This window comes from Ambystoma mexicanum, chromosome 6q (genome assembly GCF_040938575.1).
Source record: "Ambystoma mexicanum isolate Mex_15411 chromosome 6q, UKY_AmexF1_1, whole genome shotgun sequence".
NCBI lineage: Eukaryota > Metazoa > Chordata > Amphibia > Caudata > Ambystomatidae > Ambystoma > Ambystoma mexicanum.
The window spans coordinates 1,644,965,475-1,644,992,683 of NC_090937.1; the positions used below are offsets into that span (position 1 = coordinate 1,644,965,475).

General features: G+C 48.9%; 1 protein-coding gene across 6 annotated transcripts in view; it reads left to right on the forward strand.

Moving 5' to 3' along the window:
- Positions 1-27,209, forward strand: part of LOC138516963 (uncharacterized) — a 530,457-nt gene that overhangs the window by 109,594 nt on the left and 393,654 nt on the right. The window lies entirely within an intron of this gene.

Sequence of the window (27,209 nt, forward strand, 5' to 3'; positions counted from 1 at the left end):
AGTGCCGCAAAAGCAGGTCAGCCAGGGCGATCGGGGAAAAGATAGGATTATCAGAAAATGGCGGCTCCCTGGTCCTTGTTTTCGCGTGCGTTTAATGGACGAAAACTCTGGTAAGGTCCATAGGAAAGTTTTCTAAAATCGAGCCACTTAGGCTTAAAAAAACATGCCCGACCCGTAGGGACAATACACATTTTTACTAGAACATGCCTTTAATGCATGGAACCTGCGAGGGACACCCCAGCCACCCCTAATATTATCCCCACCAAAAATATTGCCTCTGGCCGTTCCCGATGACCATATATACGGTGATTGTTTTGGTGGGGATAATATTACCTGATACCGCTGATTTGGACTGTGATTGGAATCAAGCAATTATTTACCCGGTTAAATTAGGCAGGTTGGTACTAAATTGGATCGGCTTTGTTGATGATTTGTTATTTCTTGATCAAACGCCTTTTGGCCTTCAGACGAAATTGAACCTGTTCGCCCGTTTTGCCTATAACCACAACCTACAAGTTAATTCAGCCAAATCTTTCATCATCTCCTTTGCAGATGGTAAAATAAAAACATCTAGATTTACTTGGCTCCTGGAAGGTTCATCTATCGCCCAGACACTGTCAATTCGTTATTTGGACTATACGCTAGCCTACAGGTACTCAGTTGTTATGTGGAAGGAGTTAGTTACTAATAAAATAAAACCCATGACCTCCCAAATGAAGATAATTCTACATAAATATTGTAAATTTTCTCTACTGCCAATTATTCAATATTATCTTCTAAAGGTGGAACCAATCATCTTCATATTCTTTAGACATCTTATAATGGAGATAGATGCGCTTTTGGATATATTGCAGGGTAGGTTGTGGAAGAATGTACTGGGTCTAGCACTATCTATCCCTAATGATTTGATCTGTCATAAACTTAGTTACCTTTGTCTGCCAAATGGCAGTGGCGTAGGTTAAATAGGTTAAGAAGGTTAAATAATTATGCAAAAATGTTGACTCGGCATTCGATGTATGGAGAATTATACCAAATGACAATGGACGGGCGGCTCCCCTCCATCCTGAAATTCAGAAACAAAATTAATTCAATTTTGGCAGCTACAATGGTATCCAAAGAGGAACTAGGTGCTAGACTTCTGTGTTGTAAAATTAAATTGCAACTCTATCAATGGTGCTATTGGCAGATAGAATTGGTAATAGTAAGGCCTTTTATGAATATGCAAAATATAGGGGGAAATGGGGTGATAGAACTAGGTATATTCAGCCATTTCCATGTGAGAGGGCAAGGAAAACTTATATGTGTTGCAAATTGTATCAACTCCTCACCAATGAAAGAGTAAAACATTGGGATAATAAGGTTGTCAACGCGGAAACTGGAAGATGTAGATTCTGCAATATCCCTAATGAATTGGAAACGTTGAAACATTTGGTGATCTACTGTGAGCATTTTGAAAATCTTAGGATATGTACATTCGGCAATCATTTTTTCTCCACATCTGTTCTGTCTAGAGAAACATTATGGAGAAGATGTATGTGGGGAAGCAGAATAAAGCTACTCCTTAAATTGATGCAACTTGTATGTATTATTGATTAAAAGCTTTTAGAAAAGCGAAAGATCTGATATGATATGAAGTGATCATTCTGATGTATTTTCTATGAAGTATTATATGAACTTAAAGTTGTACTGTATTGCATTGTGGTGTTTTGTTCTTGCCGCGAGGGGAGCTCTATGTAAACAAATCTTCCATCTAAGCTTGCAACTTTTGCTTATGTGCCCCTAGAAAACTTTTGATGGGTTAGGAGTGATGTATATTAGAATGGCAAATCGGTGTTCTAACGAAAGTTAGTCTTAACGATGTTGTGATGGTGATTGTTGAAGATATTTTTTATTTTTACTGGTTTTAAAAGAATAATAGTTTTTATGGTCGAAATGTTCTTAAATGACAGTATTTTATGTGTTTTGTATTTATATATATATATATATTTTACAGAGCCTGCGGTAGCGGCCCTGTATTTAAGGTTAAGTTGCTCAACCCATAGGAAGAGGTTTTTGGGTAGCTTATAACTTTGAGTTCCCCTGCCCCCAGATAAATCCTCACAAAACTTTGCAAAGCGAGTATATAGCCCCGTCAGATTGTTTCTGCGATGTCTGGTGAGGTTTTGTGCAGGTGGGGGATTCTATGAGGGGGTCACATAGACACACTGGAAAAATAACTTTGCTCATGCCTACAGCCCAAACCGCTGGACGGATTTTCACCACATTTGCGCCAGGAGCGGTGGCGTGATCCCGAAAGCTTGCATTTGTCAATTCGGTGTAAATCCGTCCCGTAGCTTAACGGCCAAAATGTAGGAAAAGAATGAGTGATATCTTGGTTCGGTCCGCGGGCTCGCTTCCCTTTTCGGTCTGCGGACGGGCCTCCAATTGGTCCAGAGGGTGGCATGATGTGCGCGTACTTCGGACCTGCCTGCTGGTGGGATGGTTAAAAAAACGTGAGGTGTGCCATATTTTTGGGAAATGTCCGCCAACATTGCGGCAAACACATTAAAAAAACATAAGATTGCACTTGTCAGACTAAAGAAACCATCTCTGTGGTGGTTAGTGGTATGGCCATAAAATGCCAAACAACTGGTGTCTTTCCATCCCCAAAGTACGCGGACAGTCCGGATGCTGTCCTGTGATGTTCGCAAACATCTCGGATGTTCAGGGACATCCATGCCTATTTTTGAATTACACGGTTGGTGAAAAGCAGTTTTTGGATGGCTTAAACCTTTGGCTCCACTCAATGAAACTGCAATATCATTCTAGATCTGGCTTGCAATATCATTCTAGATCTGGCTTTGAATTCTTCTGCAGAGTTTGGTGCTGTTTTGCCAAGAGGGAGCCAGTCTCCTGGAGATAAAACACATTAAAACTGCGACTGGCTATCATCCTCTTGTCCGGTCGGACATGGCCGGTAAGTACGCTTGGGCCTAGCTAGGCTCGGGCTGATGGCCCTTACCAGCTATGTCTGCCCACCCGACGCATGGGGGGGATTGCCAGAATATAGCCCTTCTCTGAAGGCATTATTGCAAAAATATGTGAATTGTAAAGTCCACCATTTGATGATCGATTCCCCCCACACTTTTCCTATGCAGTTTAATTCCGTAAACATCTGAGCACCCATTTATTCAAAGAACTCTGTTTTGTCTTATTTTGAGCACTTAGTCTCCGCGAGATGGTGTGAGTGCTTTATAAATCATTCACTGCAGAGTGGCGATCAGTTTTATTGCGGATGAGGAAGGCCTGCTTGGCATACAGAGGGTTCGTGAAAAGGCTTGCCTATCGAGTGGTAATACAGGGCGAGCAGTACCGTTGTTTTCCTCGTGGTGGTAAATACTTTCCCTGGCAGGTAAAGTGTGCGTGTGCTGCTGCCCTTATATGTTGGCGAGAGATGTGAAGTTTACATCTTGCGCCAATGCAAGATTAGTTTCCCCTTCACATCAGGAGTTAACTGTGTATATGTACAGGTTTAATTGGGAGTGGCATACATTAATGCGCGCATTTCTTTTACTGATGGGGTTCGGTGGTCTGGTGATTTAAGAGCGCCGTTGTGGAGTGTAACCCATCGTACTTACGGCCATTGTTGAGTGGAACAGTTTCTTTCCCCCTCCCTCCACCATCTCATCTCCATCCTTGCCTTCTCAGCCTGCGCCTCTTACACAATGGTGCTTTCAAGCAGCAGGGAAGCTGCGTTAGACTGTTTTGCAGGACATTTGTACTAGAGACCAATGTCCTCGGTGTAAGATGGCACCTTCACAGGCAGGTGATATAGGCAAAATCTAGAGCTTTTTCTTAATAAAACCTTAATGGGCCTGATTTCTTGGCACGTTGCCAAATCCCACAATGCTTTTTTTTCTTTTTTTTTTATTCGCCCCCTGTGTGCTGCCGAAAATAACAAAGGGCACCTGGGTAGGCCCTGATATGCCCAGGTGGGCACATCATAGTATTATGCAAATAATCAGGGTGAGAGATCACATGTGAAGTTCTTAATTGCGTAACTACACACTTATTATATTGAATGACTGACCAACGCAACTGTAGTGAATGCCAAAAAAAAAATGTTTGGACCATTGGTCGTTTAATTCCACAAAACAATTTAGTGTTTGTACATTTTTTTGCAATTCATACCCATAACAATGGACAGCTCTTTCACTTTGACAATGAGGTAGTACCACTGTGTAACATCCTCTTAAATGCAGAGGAATTTAACTCACAACTGTGCACATTTTCTATCATACACGATACAGTTTTTACAAACGAGCATGTTCTTGCCAGGGCAAGATACAACTCTGAAATACCAAACAGAATGCAATGTGACATACAAAACAAGACGTTGTGACAGAAAGGTTGACACTGTAGCGTTTCGGCCAAATGTAGCTATTTCTTGAAGCTTGTAGTTAGAGTGGCCTTCCTCTGGACGGGGGAAAAGTGTTCTCAGAGTCCGTAGGGTATCGCCATAAACAAATGCTGCGGTAAGTATTCGTAAAGAAGTCCCTCTGTGCTTGGTGGGGGCTGCTTGCTAGACAGTGTTCCATGTTGAAGAATCCAGTGACTCTCGTGTGCATTGCTGAACACATTTCTTATGATGTCCAGCCGGGATTATAAAATGTTTAATGACGGTCTTGATGCATGGATTTGTAATGGAGTCAATTCCGATTTGCGCGCCTGTCTCGATACTGGCAGCAGTGCTGGATACATGTTGCAACGTGGCCCGGAGAGTAGAGGGCGCAGACAAAAAACTTTTTCTGTTTGGCTGTGTGAAGCCTTAACGTTGCTGGCAGGACTTCCAGAGAATCAAACTTAAATCATTCAACCAGACAGTATCACCGGCATCGAGTGCCTGTAAGCCCCGCCCACCAGGAAGAAGCAGGAAGCGGGAGGTCAAAAAGCTGCCCAGCCGCCCTTGCAGTGTTGAGCCCGCGCTAGTAGAGGGCTTGAACAAAAAACTTTGGCTGTTTGCTGGGGTTGGGGCCGAGGCTGTGCGCTTCTAACTACGAAATACCTTACCAGCTTACGGAGCAAGCAGACGGGGGCGACCATAAATGTGTCAAACTGAGGTAACCACCATCTTCTGATTGTGCACTGGTGTAGACATTGGTACTTCAGACTCAATACCATATTACATTGTTTTTACTTTTCGCTGTGTGGGGACTGCAGGATTTTCCTTTGATCTGCACAGCACAAATAACCAGTGAAAGTAGCGCCAGCTGTGGCAAAGTACCTTACACCTTGCCATAAAGTCCGTCAAGCATACATTTTGCAGTAATTTACGGCAGGACACCCAGGTGATTATTCCTATAAATATAGCTACACACTTGAACGGCAAGCCAATAAACAAAAAAAAAAAAATATATATATATATATAGAGATAGAGATAGAGATAGAGATAGAGATAGAGATAGAGATAGAGATAGAGATAGAGATATATATATATATATATATATATCTATCTATCTATCTGTGGAAACTAACTTAAATACTTCAAAAACCACACATTACGATAATCTGAGTCTCCCACAAACACCAACTAATGACCTTGCGGGAAATCCTACCTATGAGAGGATTCTGCAGGCTGAATAATCGACCGCCAAAGACCAGGGAAAAGGACCCCACTGAATCAAACCTATTCTCAAAACACACCTAACAACTTTTTATTCCCTCTCTCGGTGAATATAAATATTGAAAGAGCCATGGCGTGTCACATAGACCCACCGGCTCCACAGTAAACCGAGATTACAAAAACCTGGGATGCACCACAGAAATCAACCGCTGATGATGGCAGCGCCCAAACAGGGAAATTAGATGACGCACAACAATGCACAGAAAGATGTGAAAAAGGGAAGCCCACCTCCCCGAAGCCTATATGGGACATACGTATTCAAGAACAGTTACATAGTGTAACTCACTTTAAGACACCTGGATAGTCTTAATATGGTAAAACTTGATGCAAGTTTGAAAGAAGCAATTTCAACCAATTTGCCCACCGGGCCCATAGAGACTGACGACAGCAACGGAGGCTTAGCCCCTGCCGCTGCCCCTGGCGAAAACTCAAACCTCATAGAAACACAAGAGGTGGAGGCCATCAAACCTTTTAGTGACTCCATCTCAAAAAGAATGGGTGACATGGCCACAAGCCCGACAGAAAGGTATATCTTAAAATGCCGCCCTCAATCTGGAGAACAAATAAAAATTGGCAAAGAATTTAGACAATGGAAACAACAAATCACCACCGGTGGAAAGGCCCATTTGAGACCAATTACATACATTGGAAGGGAGAAAAACATCTGGAAACCACAAAAACTCTAACCCAAGACCAGGGAGCACTAAGTGCCTTTTTTGGACAAAAAGTAACCTCAAAACAAGCAAGGTGTTTCCAGTTTCACGATAAACAAAGAAAAATTATGCAAAATATGGATATCCCGGAAGAACTACTACTGGAGGAATCCTTGCTGATGGGGGAAAAAACCTTAACGGGTGAAGTATCAACCCAAACAAATGGATATGGCAGGCCGCTCATTGCTCTGGGAACTGATACCTGAGAACATCATAAAAACCAATCAACGCAAACACCGCAAGATTTCATAACCGTAACCAGTGAACCACGGACGCCTACGCCATTAAGGACTAGGGAGCAGCCCTCGAATGACGTCGAGGGGGCTACCATGTCCGATAACGATTATATACCCCCTCAGAAAGAAAGCTTCCTTATGGTATCAACACTGACTGCTATCTTAGCTCCTTTTATGAAGCTACACGAGGACGTAACGGATACCTTCAAAAGATCATACCACTTTACTGGCAATGGTCCACTCAAAGACTATCTTTATTGAAGGCTTTATCACGACCTTACAAACCAACATGAACAACCAGTGAAAATTTGGCCTCTTCTGGAAGGAATTTCTGGATAACGTTACTACAACTACCTAAATCCAATCCCATCCAAATAATTCGCAAAGAACTAGCGCTAACATCTCTGAAAGCAATTGCAGACTGGAAAGTCATTTCCTTCTATCGTAAATGTCTGGCGAAATCGTCGTCGGGCGGCTTTAAAGCCCTCAAGAAAGCTATTGAAGACCACACAGAACTGACACTCACAGAATAGGAAACAGCTTGTCACGCTATTCTTGTAAATTTGAACGAAACAGAAGACTCTCTATTGATGTTTGCAATTGATTGGATTGAGACACAGGAGGAAATAGCCAAATATCATGGATATAAAGACGTTCGGGCTAATCCGCTCAAATGAAATATATTGCCAAAATATCTAACTCTCTTCCCAAACTGGTTTCTGAGGAGTACGCCTCTTCGATATCGTCTGAATCTTCTTCCTTGTAGAGACAACCATTATAGGCAAAGAGACAAAAATGAGCCCAAGCATTGCAGACTGTGCAAAGATATAAAAGTAACAGAATCTCTGAAACGTCTAATGCTGGAATACCCGGTGCTTACAAATGAAAGACACACATGTTTGGGCGAAATCTGGGAGGGTTAGCGCCCGAGAGAGATTCATACCTGGTGGAAATCTCTCCTTGAGGGAGCAAACATGTGTATATTAACTTAGCAGTGGCAACATTTTTACTGCTCATTTTCAAGAAGATTGAAAATCTCCTTATGAAAGAGTTAAAAACGCTATGAACTGTAAAGCCCCCAATAGGAAAGAAGAGATGCAAAAAGAGAGCCTGCCGAAAATACGTAATGAACCCAGTCCACTCTTATGATTTTTAGGCGAACCATTACAATGGACGAATGGATGACTATGAATTGACTGAACCAAACATTGTAAATGGTTCTATTCATGTTTTATAAGGGTTTTTTTTTTTTCGTCTGGTTTCTAAGTGTGCTTTTGTTTTATTTTATTTTCGTTATTCAGATTTTATGAAATTAGCGACATACAATAATACAATAGTCAAAGATTTTCATTTTTTGTAAACCAAAGTGCTAAACTATAAAAAAAAAATTTAAAATATACGTGAAAGTTTTGTCCGTTTTTGTTTTGGGATTGTTTTGCAAACATTTTTACAAACACTAAATTGTTTTGCGGAATTAAACGACCAATGGTCCACATTTGTGTTTTTCTGGTATAACCTGGGGATTCGTCCATTAGCTATGCCATATGTAACCAACATTTCTCATCCTGTAAGCCCCTTTCCTTTCCCTTCCAGTAAGGTGCTGCATGAGACATTTCCTTTGGTTTGGCATAACAAGGCAGCAGATTTATTTTTATATATACATAACCACTGCAAACAGGTATTAAAAATAGTTCCTAAAGTGTGGCGACTGCTCCTCGTCCTGCTTCCCCCTTTACCTCCATGTCGATTGCAGGCACAACTCCCCCAAGGCCTTCGAGTCTGACAACCGCCTGCCCCTGCAGGTCTTTGCGGACTGAGGGAGCGCCGTTTGTTGGGGGGAAGTTGAGCCCCAGTTGCTACCACCAGACACCCCCACCGTTTAGGCTCCCAGGAGGTGCTGTCTAGGTTGGGCGAAGCCCCTTCCGGTTTAGCAATGGCTCATTCGGAGTCTTTGTCTTCTCATAGGTTGCCACAACCCGCCACGCCAAAGGTGGGTTACCGCCCACCGTGGCTCCCTCCTTTCCTTGTTTATAACTCCAGCAATTTTGTGCAGATATTCCAAAAGAACAAATCCATTCCTTGCTCCGACAAATGAACTCCGTCCTTCAAGTAGTACTCCGTGTTTTTAAGATTGATCAAACCATGTCTGATATGCTGAAAGCCTCTCCCTCTGCAAAACTTAGCCATAGCCCAATTCAACTTTCTCCTTGAATTCTCCACGGCCGCCTGACTCTCAGCGCCCCTCCATTTGTGCCTCGAGATGATTTCCGACCACACGATTTCGGTCTCCCCCATTTCCGCCGAAAGCTCGTGTAATGAAGACATCATTTCCCTGAGCAAGATCCCCCTCCCCAGACCAGCCAAGTCGTTGCCACCGAGGTGCACCACCAACACATCGGGCCTCCGATGTTCCCTCAGGAGTCTGTGCATGTGCCTCTGCAGCTGTGCCCATTTCATACCCGGCACTCCATGCCACTGCACCCGGTATTCCCCGGCGGTCAACACCTCTTGCTTGGCTGTCCAGCTTGCCCTAGCCCTTGACACAAACGAATGGCCCACCACCCAGGCGGACTGTCGCCTTCCCTTCTTCGATGCTACTGTGAGGAGATAGGAGGGAGGAACCGTTAGTCTTATATTTTTTCAGGCCTGGCGTACCGCTTATAACAACCTGACCTCCAGACCCCAATCTGCTTGATTGCCTCTGCTCCCAGGCCCATCCCTGCCGCCGACGTGGCTGCCCCTATCCTGAAGGAATGCGTCCCATAAACCCCTTTCGAGAACCCTGCCGCTGCCAGTGTCATGTCCAACACCTTTTTAAACTGAAACAGGCTTAACGCTGACCCATCGTTATGTACTAGAAAAGGAGCCTCCTCCCCCGTGTGAATCCTCCAACTCAAATACCTGCTTACGCATCCTACTGGACAAACGGACTGTCCCGGGTACCCCTAACATCATGCTTCTGCCTTTCCCTGTCTGATCGGTCTTGGATCTCCACAGAAATATGTATAACCGCTCTCCTTGTACCCCTATCTCACAGCTCCTAAGGAAACTTAAACCTTTACCCTTCTTGTTGGCTGGCACCAGCTCGCTTACCCTTAAGGTCCCAAAAAATGCCAGTGAGAAGGCTGCTGCGAACAATGCTTTTTGATAATCATCTCTAACCACCACCACCAAGCTCCTGATCAATTTGTGCAACCTCCCCACATCTATGGGCCGCCTCTCGTCTGGTTTAACTGTCACCTGTTTGGCCCAGCCCCTCATTGCCATAACAATGTAATGCTCTTTGGTGGGATCGGGTCTGCCCCCCAACTTATAGAAATGCGCAACCGCTGCCAGGTGATAGACCACCCAAGATCTGGACCTTCCTTGTTGCCAACACCATCCCACAAAGGCCCGCACTGGCCATTCCTTCTCGCTCTCGGGCAAGGTGTTGTATTGGAAGGCCATGAATCGATCCCAGCACCCTCGATATCTTCGCATTGTGCCGGGTGCAAGTGCCGTGTCGATCAGCGAGCTCAGATCTCCCCAACCAATCCCCACCATTGTGTCTGGAAGGGTGTCATCCTTCTGCTTGCCTCGAGATGATTTTTCCGGAACTTTCCCCACTGTAAACGAGAAAGAGAATCAGCGGCCACATTCTTAACCCTGGGTATATGTCGTGCCCTGACTTCTGCATTCAGCTGCAGCAAGCACTTTGTGAGCTCCCTGAGTAGCCCCAACGCCCTGGCGTTCTTGCTTGTTCCTTAGTTGATAATCTGAACAACCGCTAGGTTGTCAGACCAAACCATCACCTTTTTGTCTTGCATTGGTTCAGGCCAGAGCTTAAATGCCACCACTATCGCGAACAACTCCAGAACCGTAATGTCCCTGGTGATCCCCTCAGCCCGCCATTCGGCCGGCCATGCCTGCCCGCACCATCTCTTGCCCAAGATGGCACCAAAACCTAGCGCCCCTGAGGAGTCGGTAACCAGCTTCGGGCCATTCCCATTCCCCAGAGTTTCTTTCCACATTAATACCCCGTTGAAATTATCCAAAAAGGTGTTCCACATTTTTAGATCCTCTTTAACCTCCTTTCCTAGGCGCACATGCTGGGCCGCATGCTTCAAGCCCACCGTTTTCAGTTCTATGCTTCTAGCGAACACTTTACCTGCCGGGATCACTTTGCCTGCAAAATTCAGGCTGCCAGCTAGGGACTGAAGTTCCTTCAGCGTGGCTTTCTCCTTGCCCAACATCCCTGCAATTACCTCCTTCAACTTCCGTACTTTCTCTCCCGGGAGCCTGCACTCACCTGCCACCGAGTCAATTTCAATCCCCAAAAATACCAATGTCGTGACCAGACCCACCGTTTTACCTTTAGCCAGAGGAACCCCAAACTCTCCCATCAACTCCTGAAATACCCCCATGAGATCCTTGCAATATTGCGTTCCTTTCCTTCCAATAAACATGAAATCGTCGAGGTAATGGAGCATCCCCCCGACCTTGGCTCTTTGCCTTACTGAAAATTCAATAAACCGGCTGAACCTCTCAAAATAAGCACATGAAATTGCACATCCCATCGGTAAACATTTGTCATAGAAGTACTCCTGTAACACCTTGAACCCCAGCAAATGATGGCTGTCCTTGTGGATTGGCAGCAAACGGAAAGACAAGGTGGTTGGACTCTCAGCTGCTACCGCCAGTGTGGCTACAGGTGCGCCGCGAGGACCTCCCAGTGTCCCTGGAGCTCCAGCAGAAACAGGTGCCGGTGTGGCTTCAACCTCCTGCGCCCTCCCCTTTCGCTTAGGGTTGGCTTTCCATTTCTGCGCTGCCGCTGCCTGCTGCTGGCTGTACCTTGCTCTTTTGGTCATCACTCTCTTCCTTTTGTCGACCGGCTCGTCCTCTTTCTCGAGCTCCTCAATGTCCTGTCCTTCTCCCTCCTGGGAGTGAACTTCAACCCATGCTTCTTCCATGGGTATTGATGGAAACAGTGGGGAATCCGACCTCTGGCTGCGCCCTGCAACCTCAGCTCCCACCTGTGCCTGCCATCTGCTGCATCCAGCTGGTGCCATATCTGTCCCCAGCCCTCCTTGCCATCATCAAAAAGGCCTCCAGATCGTCGTCCTGCTGCTCCTCCTGGCTTTTTCCTTGTATCTCCATGTGTCTTCTTGGCCAATGTAACTCCAATTACTGTCAGTGCTTTGCTTCTGCCCCGAGTTAGGCGGTCCATTTGGCAAGAAATGCGTGGCTAAGCTGATGCTCCGCTTACCGGTGCGACCTCCTTTGATGCACCCGCGGTATAACCGCTTCCTTGCCGCTTCACTCCTCTGCGCTTTTCTCTTCTCGCGATGCAATTGTAGCCCCCACTGTCCAGACTGGGCTGCTGATCAGTTTCCAAGCCGTGCTGAGCTCAGCTGTTGCTCGGCTGACCGGGGCCTCTCACCCTCGCTGCTCACGGCTCTGCCGAGATAAAAACCCGCCTCGTCGCAGCTGCCTCTCCCTCCGCTCTTACTTGCAGTGAAGCACTTCCGAGGCCGCGCAGAGTTCTGTTCCACAGGTCGGCCGACCGTGTCTCCCTTCAGCTCCGTGCATAGTAGCTTACTCTGCCGTCACGATGCCTCCTCGCCGCGGGTACCGAGCTGCGAGGCCGTGCTTCCTCCTTCTTCCGGGACCAACCCGCCTCAGCGATCAGCTGACTGCGCGTCCCTCCTCCTTCCGGTACTTCGTCCTTCGCATTTCGCCGGCGCCTCAGGATGCGGACCACTCCTCACGGTTGGGACTCCTCTCTCCTGGTAAACGAAATTCCTCAAACGAAATCCTCCGATTTTGGCAGGCGCCCGGCTGCTGGAAGAGCTGCAAGTGCTCCTCCGATTTTGGCGCCCGCCGTTTATATGCCCCAAGCCCCTCCTCCTTCTTTTGTTGCCCTTCGCGGGCTTTCCAGGGCTCTTGGCGCCCTTTCCTTTGTTTCCTTTGCCGCCCTCTCCCCTGCCCCTGTGAGGGGAGGGGCGAGAGCGGAAGGAGGAAGGCCCCTGCCCCGGTTATCGGAGTGCCTCCTCCATTCGCTGTGCTCCCCGTTCGTCACCTTCATTCACTGCAGTTCCGTTGGTCAGTCATTCAATATACAATTGTGGAGGTATGTGATCTCTCAACCAGATTATTTGCATAATACTGCCCTGTGTGCTATGACCAATGTAGTGCTTACATATTTACCTGAACTTGGCTTTATAAGTATTGTTACCAACACTTGCCCAGTGCAGTTTATTTGTGTACCTTTCTGCAATTTGCTCCTATTTTCAGGAGGGACTTTGGATGATAGCTGGCGCCTCTGGGCAGTCTCTCTACGTGGATATGGAGAGGGAGGCTGACCTTTCCGAGGCGCTTTATTTGGCCAGGCCGGGCTGCTGTTTCCGGCAGAGTCTGCCTGCTGCCCTGCGAGCGTTCTGCAGAGCTGTTGGCAGAGGAGCCTGGAATGCTGGTTTTCTGGAACGTCAAGTTCAGGCTTGTTCCTCCGCGGCTTCCGTCCACGCTCCTCTGAGTGCTGTTCTAATCACGGGGCGCTTTTCAGGGGGCCGGAGGGGGCGAGCCAGTCATTGGTGAGAGCAGCTAGCTGCTTCCAGGCCGAAGCCTTGCTTCTGAGATGTACTCCATGCACGAAAGATTGCAGTGCAGCCACTTCCCTGTGTGGGGGGAGAAGGGACATTCAAATCTGATCGCCAGGTCCAAAGGCCAAATCCTAGGTAGAAATATGCCTCAGTCTAATACTAGGGAAATAAATGGCGAAAAACCTTTCTTGTACACTTCTGCACTCGAGGGAGAGGGACAACTCATTAACATGCAAGGTGAAACCTGCACATTTCTTTCAATTGGCTTTGCAGAACCATGTACATTCCGCAAGACCAATGGCATTTGCCTTTCATAAAATCAACACGCAAACAAAACTAAGACGACTTGTTATTCTAATAGCGTTTGCACAACGTTAAATGGTGTGCATTTTGTAAACTCCGAGAATCAATATGAATATTTTAGCTGGAACATGCACTATGATTTGTCATCCGGGCATAGGGTGCACTGGTGAAGTGCCCGTCCGGCAAACCCGATGACGGCGGTTCGAGACCCGAGGTCGGCATAAATTCATGAATGGAAAAATAACAATCCATGTTTCTCATTTTACACACCGGAGACGGCGTCTGCCTGTGTTGTACCCTCTTGATCCCGTCTGTGGCTTGTGGAGTAGCGTGTATCCACTGCGGACGCTTCCGTTTCAACCCGGCTGCTCCATCCCTTAATTTCTCTGAGGCTGGTAACCAGGAATACCATTAAGTTGGGTAGAACTCAAGTTATATCGGTCTTTTAGCGCCAGTATAACCCTCCTCTTCCCGCCCCCCACCACCTGGGAGAGGAACTCGAGCTTTACTGCTGCACCAGCTATCTGCTATGTCAGGCGATGGTGGCAGAAAGCTGCTAACAAGATCCGTATGCTGAGAAACGGTGCAGCGGCTCATCATTAAATCACGTGATAGATAGTAAGATTCAGAAGTGCTACCAAACATCAAGAACGGCCGCAGGTGTCGACTTTTTAGGTCTGAGTTTCCTTTGAGTTTCATTAAGGAGTTACACTGATCCTAGATTAACTATCGGATCTAGTGTTTCTATTGAATGGCATACCCACTATGACAGCAGTATTCAAACTGTGGGGCGTGCTTTCATTTCTCTTGCAGAACCTAGCGCCAAGAGGCTGCACAAAAGGTGCATGCTGTGCTTTCTAAGACCACAGTACAGGGCCATGGGTGGGGGACGTCCAGTAACGCCTTCTGCTGGCATCTACGCAGACCCTAATGGGCCCAAGAGAGTCTTACTTATTTTATTTATTTGTATAGTGCTTATACACAAGTGAAGTAGTTCAAAGCGCTTCAAGGCTGGAAGGGAGCAAGGGAATACAGTAGTCATTCTTAGGAACAGGCAGAAACCTGTTGCGATTGCCAAGAGGTCCAAGCAGAGAGCAATGAATCGCCTCATTGATTCACAGGGTCTCTGGGGCACCAGAAACAGCAAACCCTAAGAAAGCGTACTGCAAACATGAAATAACAGTAAAATATGTAAACTGCTTTAGTGAGAAAATGCGGATGGTAACAATAACACTAAACAAGCTAAAAAATGAAAGATCCGTGAGGAAAAGCGCTATAATTGGCTGTATTTAGAAAATGTCTTCAGCCTGGCCCCCTGGCCCCCTGGCCCTCAGATGACTCCGCAGCATGGTGAAGAGGGTTTTAGGGAAATGAAAACAAAGCAAATATGAGGTGGGGAAGCGGCGAGTGAGCGATGGACTGGCAGCAAGAAGAACCTTTCTCCCCTCTTCCGCCGCCAGCTATGCCAGTACTTACTGCCCAGCCCCCACCTTTACACTGTTTCTTCCAAGGTAGCCAAGTTGGTGTAGTGTGTGTGCACGTTCACATTGGATGGTTTGATCTCAGATCAACAGGTCATGTCTTGCATATTTATCCCCCTCTTCCAGTGTTTGGTGTGTCAACCATTGCGTTTGTTCCGTGAAGTGAAGGCTTTCAGAAGCTAATGTGCAAGGCTGAAACAGAATTCTTACTCTCGGCCTTATGCTGTATAAGGCACAACAGGGAGTGGAGACAAAAGGGTGTTAATGGTTGGGATGTTGTGCGTTTCCAGAGCTGTGACTAACACAAGTGCCCCAGGCCCCGGGCCGCATGAAATGCGGGACAATAGAGGGCCTGGGAGTTTAGGCGCGGGGTGGGGGGGAAACGGCGCGAAAGCATAGGGAGCAGCGTCCGAACGCAGCCACAAGAAACAAAAGCCCAGGAAAGGGCAGGAAGCAGCACCTGGGAAGGTGCGAAATATAACAGCAAGGGGCCAGGGGGGGATAACCCGGCCACCCCCAAGAAGGAACAAAAGGCCGGGGGGGTGTATAAGTAAGCCAGGAAAAGGAGAGGCGGCACAAACCAGGTAAGAGCTCACCTCTCTTGGGTAGACTCTTAGTGCTGGATAAGGGGAAGGAAAAATGTTTTCTCTTGCTTGTTTGTTTGTTTTATTTCTAATGCGCTCCAGACCCATAGGTAGAAGGACGCAGCAGGTAGGATAATGCGAAGCTTACATCGTTACAGATTATACAGGATACAGTGAAAGTTATACATATTATACAAGTTACAGTAATGGATAATATAGATATTATGCAAGTTATACAAATTATACAGGATACAGTAATAGTATACAAATATACAGGACCATCGTCGTGCAGGTCGATGAGTTCCATAGAGGATGGTACGCATAATGTCGTAAAACAGAGGAGAGGTTGACATGTCGTAAGGCATGTCGTAAGTCAGAGGAGAGGGACCAGTGTCAGGTCTGAGAATACTATAAACCTGTGTCTAGTGGTCGTTGGAGATAAGATATTGGATGGCATTCCGCCTGAATAGTGGGTACGGCTGATCTGCTCTTAGATTGTTAGGTAATAGATTCCAGGTTTTTGCTGCCTTCACAGGGAAACTATTCCCACCGACCGTTGTTTGTTTAAATCTAGGTACTACCAGACAGTTAATGTTAGTAGCTCTCATTGGTCTGATAGAGGTTTTCTTTTGTATTTTGTTCGTGAGGTAGCTTGGGGCAGCGTTGTTAAGAGCTTTGTGTGTCAAGGAGATCATTTTTAATTGATTTTTATGGTTAGTAGTTAGCCATTTGTGTTGACGTCTGATGGTGGAAATGTGTGCCCTTTTATTTATGCCCAGTGCGGCTCGCAAAGCATTGTTTTGGAGTGTTTGTAGTTTCTGGATGGTTGATTTGTTGGCGCCACTGTAAAGGGCATTACAGTAGTCGATCCTGGAAGAGGATAAGTGCTGTAGCCAAGATCATGCAGCTGTTGTTAGAGAGGAAAGGCTTGCCTGCTCTTATTAGTTTGCAGGTGTAGGCAGTGGTGGAAGCCAAGGATTTAAGTTGTTTATCGAATGATAGTGTAGAATCCAAGTAGAAACCGAGGGTTTTTACTTCCTTGGAGACCCTAATGAGGTTAGCAGGCGGTCGGACATCTTGGAAGAGCCAGGTACCTCGTGTACCACAAAGGCGGCAGGGGCTCAAAATAGCATTTAGAGAAAATAAAATGTTTTTTTTTTTCTTTTCTGGGAATCTGAATCAATGTGTGCTCGGCTCGAGTAAAAAGAGTGCTGTGCACCCGATTTTCGTAAGGTTATGCTAGTGGCATCAACGCTTACCGTATTTCGTGGTGGTCAAGGCTGTGCATCTGGTGTCCTCCGTGGGTCCCCTGCTCCTGCAGGGACCTGACCTGGAGCTCCTGCTCCACAGGTGGGTGGTAGAGACTGCTGGCAGGCTTGCAGGCTCACGCATTTCCACCTCCTCTTAATTCGATCTAAACGCAGTGGCTAGGAGTTCGCCCAGCCGTGCCGGAGCAGGAGCGACCCAGAAGTACCTGCTGCGAGCGAACAGAGCACCTTCGCCGTGGACAAGCGAGACGGGCGAGGAAGATCGGGAGTAGAAGACCAGGAAAAACAGAGGAAGCATGGTGCGAAAGAGCCGGAAAGCGTGGCTGATAGAATTCAGACGAGAAGGATGGCGGACGGAAGAGCAAAACTGGCTCAAGAATTCTCAGAATGGGCGAGAAAGGCAGAGAAAGAATATGGGGCGCAATGGGTGCTGAAGATAATGCAGAAGGAAGAAAGGGCGAAGGCAATGTCACCTTTGCTGTTCATAGAGCCCAGCAGCAGCGAAGGAGAAGACGAGGTACCGCAAGGACAGAAGAGGGGGAGAGTGGAGTCGAAGAGATCGGAGGAACAGACAGAGGCACCTACCAAGAGGAAGAAAAAAGATAAAAACAAAGGTACTGTGAATAATAATGTGGGGAATAAAATCGTAAAAATGTTAAATTGCGTCACGGTTTCGGGTAAGTCGCCCAGAACCAATGGCAAGAAGAGCAGACGGGAGAAGGAATCCAGGGAGGAGCGGCAGGGGAGTTCCTCAACTGAAGCAAGCAGTGATGACGAAGAAAGGGACCATTTAAGGGCTTGGGTAAAATGGAGAGGAGTGGTAAGCAGGGAGAAACAGAGAGGGGCAGGAGGGGCAGGGGCAGAACCCAGGGAAACCCCGGTCCCAGCGCCACAAGGGGCACCGGTAGGGCCAAACACAGGGGGACCACCGCAAGGACCCAACCCACAACCGGGGGTGCCAACGGGGGCACCAGGGGCAACAGTGTCAGGGGACCCACCGCCGGGGGCAGCACCTACGGTGGCAGCGGCAGAAATTGGGGGGCCACTCATGATGAAATATGGCTGGCCAACCATGGGTAAAGATGCACAGGGCAGGTCAGTGAAGGCAATGGCTTGGTATATAAATGACAAAGTAAAGGAGAAAATATGGAGGCAGGAATTGATCGATATTTTCACATTGTTAGATTGTCAAAAAAGGGGGATGAATGTGGCCCTAGAGGACATTAAGGAGGACGAGAAAAGCTTACTAAAAAAGGGGCCAGTGGTAAGGAATTTTGACAACTGGATGGCGGCCTTCACCATAATGTCTACAATTATATTACAAAAATTCCCAGAAGACGGGGTATCATTAGTGGCCTATCAGCAGAGGGTGCTGAAGGTACACGCGGCGTTTGGGGGTGACGCATGGCTGGAGGATGATCACGAGTTCAGAAAGGAGATGAACTGCTTTCCGGATATGGGTTGGGATGAGGAAAATGTTACTCTACATATTTAATGTGCTGAAGGAGAAATGGGATTCCAAAGAGAGAAGCGCAGGGGGGGCAGCAGAGAAGGCAATATTGGCAGAATTATTACAAAGCGGATTACAATAACAGAAGTTAAGAATCCAGTATTCGGAGCAGAAATTATGGGTCACAGAGAGGATGGCAGAGCAGCCTGCCCCCAAAAACGCAGGGGGGGGGGGGGCAGCGGGAGCATGGGAACAGCACGAGCAGAACCAAGACAGTGTCGGAATTTCGAGACGGGGGTACCCTGTAGCTGGGGATGGAAGTGCAAGTTCAGCCACAAGTGCGAGAGATACAAGGGTGACCACAGCAGCTCCAAGTGCACAAGGGCCGCAGCTCCAAGCGGCAGAAGCGACGAGACGCGGAAATAAGAACATAAGAACTGGGGCGGGAAGGGGGCCATGCCAGTAAAAATTGAGGATAGACGGGTGGCTCCAGAAATACCCAGACAAAGAAACGGCAGATCAGATCAGACGAGGCTTTAGAGAAGGTTTTAACATCCCGTTTACTGGGCAGGCAACCGAGAGCAGAGATATAGTGACCGCTAAGATCCGGAAAGAGGTAGAAATGGGGAGGGTGGAGGGCCCCTTTTCAGGCTTACCATTCGAAGAATTTATATGCTCTCCACTGGGGCTGGTGCCGAAAAAAGACGAAGGGGAATACAGGCTGATACACCACCTATCCTACCCCCCCGGGGGCCTCGGTGAACGACGGCATCGCCCGGAGCGACGCAACGGTATCCTATTCAGACTTCGAGGAGGCAGTAGAATTGGTCAGGAAATCAGGAAAAGGGGCACGGATGGCGAAAGCGGACATTAAATCTGCATTCTGCCTGTTGCCAGTCAATAGCAAATCTCAAAGATGGTTATGTATGCATTGGGAGGGGGAATACTTCATAGACAAATGTCTCCCGAAGGGGTGCGCCATCTCATGCACATATTTTGAGAGGGTAAGTTCATTTTTGCAATGGGCGGTAACAGAAGAGACGAGGGAGTCCATGATGGTACATTACCTGGACGTTTTTTTTATTCGTTGGGCCCAAAGGTTCAGAGCTATGCAGGGCAACCTTGGATAAATTCGTGGAAATAACAAGCGAGTGGGGTTTTCCACTGGCGGAGGAGAAAGCGATGGGCCCAACGCAGATTATACAATTCCTAGGAATAGAAATTGACTCAAGCAAAGGAAGGTGCTGGATCCCGGATGACAAGATGACAGATCTGCTGAAGACAATAAAGGAACTACAAGGAAGAAACAAAGTGACAGTGAGAGAATTGCAAGCGCTGGCAGGAAAGCTGAACTTCACAGGAAGAGTCATACCACAGTGGAGGGTGTTCCAGAGAAGCATTGAGCTGAAAACGAGAGGTGCTACAAAGGGGCACCACAGAGTCAGGCTAGGTACCTAGTTATACATCTCGGAGGGAACGACCTGGTGAGCACAAATAGGGGTAAAATACAGAGGAACATTTGCGAGTCGCTGCATAGCATAGCCTGCAGCTGGTGGAAAACCGAGATTTTTATGTCAGAAATAATACCAAGAAGGGTCTGGTATGGGGCACAGAAGAGGCACGCAATCGAAATAGCCAGCAAGAAACTAAATAAATCAGTAGAAAAGTACTGCAAGAGCACAGGGCTGCACTTCATAAAACATGGTCTACACCAGAACAATCCGGACATGTTTCAGCAGGTTGGGGTACACCTATCAAGGAAAGGGATGGGGTTTTTTTCCCACAAAATTTTTAGGGCACTCCAAGAACGGGGTTGTAGGTAGGGTACTTTTGGGGGGGACCTGAACGGGCGTGAGGAACACCCGCTCAGGTGTGGCGGCATGTGCCCAGGAACGAAGGCTCAGGGATAACAAGGGCTCAGGTGGAGCCTTGGGCAACTTCGGGACTGGACACAAGGTGCCCAAAAGCATATGTCAGTGTATTGATTTTTGTTGTGTTTACTCCTACGTCCCGTCCCCTTTCCTCCATACTTATGGGACATCTCTCTGTCCTGTGGGACGGGACCGGAGCACTTTTGTAAAAAGCATCAAAACATTTTTCCAAAATGTGTCCCTCCTCTCTTTCCTGCGCGGGGCCCGGCACGCGGCCGTAACCCTGCCCACCTTGGCTCTGCATCGCCCATCAGTCCTTTTCTCCGCACGATCGGGGCCGGACGCACTTGCATCCTCGGAAGATTTTCTTCCTGTTTTTCCTTCTCTGGCGAGAGCTCTCGCTAGCGTTCGTTTACTAGTCTGTCTGTCTTTTAAACTAGATTTTCCAGACTGTTCATCGTGTCACCGTCGCTTCGCGAGGGCAGATCCCCATCCTCTTTGTTTAGAGTGTTTGGGTCCGGAACACCGTTGGGACTCCTGTTTTTACTGTGATTCCCTTTTGGTCCGGGCACTTCAATGTCGGTTGGAGCGGTGGGAGGAGGTGTTCGGACGGACTCCTCCTTCTCATTTTCAGGCGTTCATCGACGAGAAAAAAAAACGCCTGGACAAGCTCCTGCACATAAATCAATTGGAGCTTCTGGCGATTTTTCTGGCGCTCAAGGCGTTCAGACCTCTCATTGTCAACAAAGTGGTTCGCATAAGAACGGACAATGCAGTGTCTATGTACTACATAAACAAGCAAGGGGGAAAGAAGTCTCCCCCTCTCGTGAATCTGTCCATTCAGATTTGGGAGTCGGCCGTGCTTCATGGGGTCTGCCTGCTTGCAGCGCACATCCCGGGCCGGCTGAATGTCACCGCGGATGCCCTCAGCCGACGGACAGTGGTCAGCTACGAGTGGGAGTTGAAGACGGAGATCCTCTCATGGATTTTCTCGCGTTGGTGCACACCGGAGGTGTACCTCTTCGCCACGGAGGTAAACAAGAAGCTTCCTCAGTACGCCTCCAGAGGGGGGCTGGGAGCCTCCTCTCTGGGGGACGCACTCGAGATCCCATGGCACAACATGAGAGTTTACGCCTTCCCGCCTCTTCCTCTGGTTCATCGAGCAATTTGGAAGTTGAAGAGTTCTGTCAACTGTTCTCTTCTACTGATAGTTCCGTGGTGGCTGGCCAGGTTTTGGTTCTCAGAACTTCAACACCTGTCGGTGTGTCCGCCGATCAGGTTACCAGTAACTCCCGATCTTCTTCACCAAGGGGAACAGCAGATGTGGCACCCCTCCCCACAATCGCTCAACTTGGCGGCATGGTGCCTGAGTTCACGGCTCTAGAGCCTTTGGGTTTGTCTGCGGATAACATGCACATTATCCAGGCAGCCAGGAAACCCTCGACCAGATCCCAATACAAGAGTAAATGGCTCAGGTTCTGTCATTGGTGTTTGGAGAAAGAATTGGACCCGAGGGTGGCGACGATTGACACGGTGCTGTCTTTTGTCTCCTCCCTAGCAGAGTCAGGGGTTCATGTCTTGTCCTGCAGGACTTATCTTTCGTCGATTTCCGCCTACCTCTACAGACCGGTGTTCTTATTCGTTAACTAACCCGGTGGTGAAGAGACTTTTTGCTGGTTTGACACGCCTCTACCCTCCGGGTTGTAGTCTGCACCCTACTTGGGACCTAAATGTAGTCCTGACGGTGCTGTGCCATAAACCCTTTGAGCCAATGGCTTCGGTTGACCTCAAGTATGTGTCCTGGAAAGTGTCCTTTCTGGTCGCCGTTACGTCAGCGAGGAGAGGGAGTGAGCTGCAGGCATTGTCGGTGGAGCATCCTTTCTTGGTCTTTCACAAGGACAAGGTAGTCCTTCGGACGAACCCAGCTTTCCTACCAAAGGTAGTGACCAAATTCCATCTGAATCAGTCGATTTCCCTTCCGGTCTTTTATCTGAACCCTGCCTCGGAGGAGGAAAGGGTTCTACACTGCCTGGATATCCGAAGAGCTCTTAAGTTCTACCTGGACAGGACTGCCGAGCTTCGGAGCTCTTCTCAACTGTTTGTGACCTTCAGTAAACCCCAGGGCAGGCCGGTGTCTAAGGCATCCATTTCGAGATGGATTGCTGCCTGTATCACGGAATCTTTCACCGTCCAAAAGCTGAAACTTCCTTAGGGTATCCATGCACATCGGGTGCGAGGCAAGGCAGCTGCGGTTGCTTTTCAGAAGTATGTTCCCTGGGAGTCCATCGCTAGAGCGGCTACTTGGGCCTCACCATCTGCTTTCTGTAAGCATTACTGCCTCGATATGAGTTCTAGGGCAGACGCTCAGTTCGGCCAGGCTGCGCTGAAGAACCTGTTTCATTAAAGGGGTATTTCCATCCACCCATAGTTCCTGTAAGGAGTGCTTGGGAATCTCCCATAAGTATGGAGGAAAGGGGACGGGGTGTAGGAGTATTACCAGGTTACTCACCGTAGTGACCACCTTACTCCTAGTCCATAGTCCCCTTTCCTCCATACGCCCGCCCGCCGTCCCCTCTAATAAGGTTCCTCTGTTATTGCTAATGGGTCTTGGACCCTGTGATAGAAAAGGACTGATGGGCGATGCACGGGGCAGAGCCAAGGTGAGTGGGGTTACGGCCGCGTGCCGGGACCCGCGCAGGAAAGAGGAGGGACACATTTTTGAAAAAAATGTGGATGCTTTTTTACAAAAGTGCTCCGTTCCCGTCCCACAGGATGGAGAGATGCCCCATAAGTATGGAGGAAAGGGGGCTATGGACTAGGAGTAAGGTGGTCACTACGGTGAGTAACCTGGAAATTATTTTCTGTAAGAAAATAAAATGCCTACGGCCTACAACTTTTCCATATACATAATTGGTCTGTGATTTATTATTTAGGTAGGGATCTGGTAAGAGGAGCAAAGCGAGGCCACACTACTCAGCCTATGCCAGCCAGCCACAGCTTCGCGCAAACTAGTTTGAGCGAAGCTGTCACTGCCCTGCGCTTATGTCAGTCACAGCTTCGCGCAAACTAGTTTGTGCGAAGCTGTCACTGCCCTGCGCTTATGTCAGTCACAGCTGCCTGACTTAATGACGGCAGGCTCATCTCCCGTCACGGCTCCAGCCGTGGCGGGACAATGTCCTGCCGTGAAGTGTTGGTACCGTCTCAGCCTCACTTTTCAGCCCCGACCCACTTAAAGCACTGCAGATGAGCGATGACCCAAGTCATGGTTGCCATAGGGCCCGCCAAAGCAGAAGTTTTAGGGTGTGGTATAGAGTGGAGTGGATTGCACCCATGCTTCCCAGGAGATGCAGAAGAGCTGCAAGAGTAGCCTAGTGTATAGAATTCCACTTCTGCCGACTGAATGAAATCAACCATTGCGCCCTGATAAAAATGCGCATAAATATTAGCAAAACAGATGGTGTCAAGTATACTCCTAGGTCCCGTCCCCTTTCCTCCATCGTTGTGGGCATCCCCCAACATGGGGATGGTACCAGATCCTTCGGCAGTGAAAAATTGAGCTTCCCCTTTAAATTTAGTATAGCGTGTGCAGGTGTGGTCTTGGGTGTGGGAACACCCGACCGAGGACCTGCACTGCGGCGCCTCACCCCAGTCTCTTTTTCCGCTCAGACTGTTGGACATGGCGCCAGCGCAGAGACCTGTTGGCTCTCCTTTCTGTTTTTTAATCTTATTTGAACTTCCTTTGGTGCCTCTCCTCCCCCGGCACATGTCGTCCGCAGGAGGATTCACGAGATGGGCCTCATGCAGGTGCCTCACACTGTCGAGTGTTTGGGGCCCGACCACTGCTAGGACTCATGTTCAGCTTGCAGCGCTCTCGGTCACAGGTCATTGAAGAATCGCTTGTCGCGATTGGTGAGCTCTTCCACACTTCTCCCCTGCCCCACCTTAAGGACTTAGTTTCCAGGTCTTTTTGTCAAGACAAGGTAGGCCCTCTGTTGAGTGCAGCGTCTCCTTACCTGGGATTTCCATGGATAGGTCCTCAGATTCAGGTTCTGGCAGGCCCGAGACCTCCAAGGCTACCGGCTTCCATGCTGCGGGGACGGGGGCCCTTCCAGGCGCTCCAGGGACAGCCTGTGGCCATCAGGGCTACCAGCTCCCAAGCTGAGGGGCTCAGATGCCCAACCGGGCTGTCCTCGCAAGGGCAATGAAGTTTGTCCTCTTCTTCAACCCCAAGGGGTAAGGGATCATCGAGTGCCACCTACAAGATTCTCTCCTCGGCACGATCCAGCACGACTACCAGCTCGGGGGCCAAGGGCATCCTGCTTACCGGAGCTTGCTCAGAGGTTTTGATACAACTACCGGCCAGCTTGTCGAAGGCTCAGCGCCTACCAGAGTGATCTGAGGTCGAAGCTTCTGCTTCAGGTGCAAGTTCCAAGATGTACCCAAGTAAGGCTTCCAAATGGCGGAAATGCATATTGTGAATCAGGCCAGGCTGGTTGCCATCTTGGATCCGACTCTGGGCCGTGCTATCGCCCATCGTACGGGCTCTGCAAGAGGCCTCTGGAAGGGGCAGCGGGTCGTATGGTATAGGTTTCTGGTCTCGAGGGATACATGTACCCTTAGCAGCCTTATTGATTCACGGCACAGGCACCTCAGCGCTTTGACCAGCAGCAGAGGCCCAGCGCCTCAGAGGTCCGAGCCACTAGGCACCCGGCGGCTAGCGAGGACTGCTTCTTCGAGCGCTTCCTCTTCATGTGTTCCCCCTCAGATGAAGGGGCTCCTAAGGGATATTGTGAAGGCCATCCCACAGGCGGCCCAACCCGGCCCCCTCCTCTAGGGATGCCTCCCGTTCCACCGATGTGGCCGGTTCCTTCCGTGGTCCAGGCCCTACTGGCCACTCGGACCCTCTACCACCTCCTGTAGCACCAACCCCTTCTCTACCACCAGCGACTCCCCCTCAACAGCTGTTGGATCAGTCTTCGGCTACGGTCTCTCTCTGGGGGTAGCGAGCAAACCCCGCCGGGAACCTGTGTCCCAGGGCCCGGACTCCCCTCAATCTACATTAAAAGGGGTGGGACGATGACGGCCAGGATATGAGCCCTCAGCGTCTGTTTCATGACCGCCCTCAGGGCCTGGCAGGTCTTTGGGTAGTCCCTCTACCCAAGGAAGCCCACCAGGAGTTGGGTGTGCTAGCTGAGGTAAGTGAACCACAATCCGGGCTGGCATCCCCCTACAGAAGGATGTCCTGCAGGTGGTGCGAAAGATGAGAAGCCCAGGGCCAACGCCCAGATGAACAAGTTGGACAGCAGGCTCAGGCTGACTGATTGGGAGCCAACCCTCCTACCCTCCCACCTCCAACTCATTCCTCAGTGGTGGCTGCGGCCTCCCTAAATTCTTAACCATAGTCTTCATCTTCCTCTACGGGAGCCACCGCCAGTTGTCTCTCCAAGGAGGACAAAGTCCTTGAGTCTTTAGGAAAGCACTGTTATTCCATCTCCATACTGCATCTGCGATAAGCCAATGCAGATGCCATCTTGGCTGCAGCTAACCAGAATGGCGGGAGCTCGGGGAAATTCTGCCTAAACTCCCCTCGGACAAGAAAGCCTCCTTCCAGGCCGATATGGCAGATGCGCGGCCATTGCGCGGGACCTCATGGGGTCTTGGTTCTCCCACATCGACACAGCCAGCAGATGGCGTTGCCTTGGTGTCGATATGAGAAGGACTGAATGGATGCACGCCACTAAGTTTTCTTCTGACGTGCAGGAGCGGATCCTGGATCTGCCCTTTGAGGGCGTGGACCCTTTTAATTTGTCAACCGATGAAGAGTTGACGAAGAAGACAACCTCCACTCAAACCGCCAAATCCATGGCCATTCTGACAAAGCCTGGTCAGAAATCATTCTCTCAATCCCAGGGCAGGACCGAGTTCAAACCCCATGCTTTTTCCGGCTTCAAGTGGTTTTGGGACTGCGGCACGCAGGGGCCTCGCTGGTCACCCAGCGAAAACAGGAGAAAGCAGCAGAGGACTTTGCACAGGCTTTTCCTCACCCCTTCCTTAGACCCGCCTTTGACACTAAAAAGCAGTGACGTCGGGGGAACACAGCTCGCTTGTGGGGGCCATTTGGCTCCTTTCCAGGGCACCTGGAAGCGTCTTTTCAGCAGCCTGTGGATTCTATCAGTCACCACAGGCTTAAGTCTCCCGATTCCTTTTCCTCTACCATCCTCTCCTCCTATATCAGATCGGGTCTCCAGCCCTCTTACAGCAGGCCCTCTCTCTTGGAGATGCAGGTGATAGAACGGGTTGCTCTTTCAGATGGGGGCTCAGGGTACTATTCCAGGATTTTTTTTCCTGCACCCAAGAACTACCAGGCTGGCCTGAGGGTTTTATTATTTATTTATTCATTTGCATTTGTAAAGCGCCCAAACCCATGGGCATCGGGTTCTGCTTTAACTGGTTACACTCATTTTATAAACATAGTCACCGCTGTTTCCACTGTTTACTGTGCCCCTCATCAGGTCTGTTCTGGTCAGGACAGACCACTCTACCACAATGTTTTACATAAACAAGCAGGGGCACCTCCCTCCCCCTTTCTGCATGGAGGCGGTATCGATCTGGGAATGGGCCCTGACTGAGGGTGTTTGGATTTCAGCATTCCACCTCCCGGGGAACAGCAATGCGGAAGTGGACCAGCTGAGCTGCTTGGGGTTCAACACCTACGAGTCAGAGTTTCACAATGACTCCTTGTTGGCCTTGTTCTAGCGTTGGCGGTTCGCGGACCTGTATTTGTTTGCCTCCCTTCTGAATTACAAGTGCCCCAGTTTGCTTCATGGGCAGGACAGGGTCTGGGGGTCTCTGGGAGATGCCTTCCAGATCTGATGGCTGGACGCAGGTGTTACGCGTTCCCGCCCACCCCTCTGCTCCAGTGAACCCCCCCCTACAGGCTTCAGTGGGTTGCAGTCTCGTCCTGATTGCCCCCACTAGCCGTCGAGACCCTGGATTTCAGATCTGCTGCAGTTGTGCTACCAGGGTCCCGGCTACCTTCCGCTCTCCAGCAGGGGCATTCCTG